This window comes from Triticum aestivum, chromosome 7B (genome assembly GCF_018294505.1).
Source record: "Triticum aestivum cultivar Chinese Spring chromosome 7B, IWGSC CS RefSeq v2.1, whole genome shotgun sequence".
Lineage (NCBI taxonomy): Eukaryota > Viridiplantae > Streptophyta > Magnoliopsida > Poales > Poaceae > Triticum > Triticum aestivum.
In genome coordinates this window covers 36,854,758-36,856,533 of record NC_057813.1, presented here as the reverse complement: position 1 = coordinate 36,856,533, position 1,776 = coordinate 36,854,758, and positions in this window count along the sequence as shown.

Below are 1,776 nucleotides of genomic sequence, written 5' to 3'. Positions count from 1 at the left end.
ACCCCGGTCACATCTTCGTAGTGCTTAGGCAAAGCCGTGAGAGGATTACTTCACCATCATCGTCACCATGTTGTCGTGCTAACGGAACTCATCTACTACCTCAACGACTTGCTGGATCAAGAAGGCGAGGGACGTCACTGCTGAACGTGTGCAGAACACAGAGGTATCGTGCGTTCAGTACATGATCGGTTGACGTGAGAAGAAGTTCGACTACATCAACTGCATTGTGAGACGCTTCCTCTTACGGTCTATGAGGGTATGCAGACACACTCTCCCCCTCGTTGCTATGCATCTCCATGGATAGATCATTGCGTGTGCGTGAAAAAAGATTTGTTTTCCATGCAACGTTTCCCAACATGGCATCATGAGCCAGGTCTATGCGTAGATGATATGCACGATTAGAACACAAAAAATTGTGGGCGGTGATAGTCATACTGCTTAGCACCAACGTCTTATTTTTATTCGGCGGTATTGTGGGATGAAGCACCTCGGACCAACCTTACATGTCCACACACATGAGACCGGTTCCACCGACAGATATGCAACTAGTTTTGCATAAAGGTGGCTGGCGGGTATCTGTTTCTCCTACTTTAGTTGAATCGAATTTGACTGTGGCCGGTCCTTGAAGAAGGTTAAAACAACAAACTTGACGAAACATAGTTGTGGTTTTATGAGTAGGTAAGAACGGTTCTTGCTAGAAGCCCATGGCAACCACTTAAAACTTGCAACAACAAAGTAGAGGACGTCTAACTTGTTTTTGTAGGGCATGTTGTGATGTGATATGGTCAAGACATGATGTGATAATCGTTATTGTATGAGATGATCATGTTTTGTAAGTTATCGGCGACCGGCATGAGCCTTATGGTTGTCTCTTTATTGTATGAAATGCAAACGCCATGTAATTGATTTACTTTATCACTATGCATTAGCGATAGTTGTACAAACAATAGTTGGCGAGACGACCACGACGCTACAATGGAGATCAAGGTGTCGAGCTGGTGACGATGGAGATCATGATGATGTTTTGGAGATGGAGATCAAAAGCACAAGATGATGATGGTTGTATGATGTCACATATTTTGATTGCATGTGATGTTTATCTTTTTTGCATCTTATTTTGCTTAGTACGGCGGTAGCCTTATAAGATGATTCCTTCACTAAATTTCAAGGTAAAAGTGTTCTCCCTGAGTATGCACCATTGCTACAGTTTGTCGTGTTGAGACACCAAGTGATGGTCACGTGTGATAGACTCTACGTTCACATACAACGGGTGCAAAACAGTTTTGCACATGCCGAATACTTGGGTTAAACTTGACGAACCTAGCATGTACAAACATGGCCTCCTAACACTGGAGACCGAAAGGTTGAATGTGAATCATATAGTAGATATGATCAACATAGATATGTTCACCATTGGTGACTACTCTATCTCACGTGATGACCGGACATGGGTTATTTGATTTGGATCATGTATCACTTAGATAAACTTGAGGGATGTTTATTTAGGTGGGAGTTCATTAGTAATTTAATTCATTGAACTTAAATTATCATGAACTTAGTCTTGATAGTTTTGCATATCTATGTTGTAGATCAATAGCTCGCGATAGCTCCTATATATTTTTGATATGTTCCTAGAGAAAACTAAGTTGAAAGATGATAGTAGCAATGATACGGACTGGGTCCGTGATCTGAGGATTATCCTCATTGTTGCACAGAAGAATTATGTCCTTGATGCACCACTAGGTGACAGACCTGTTGCAGGAGCAGATGCGGACT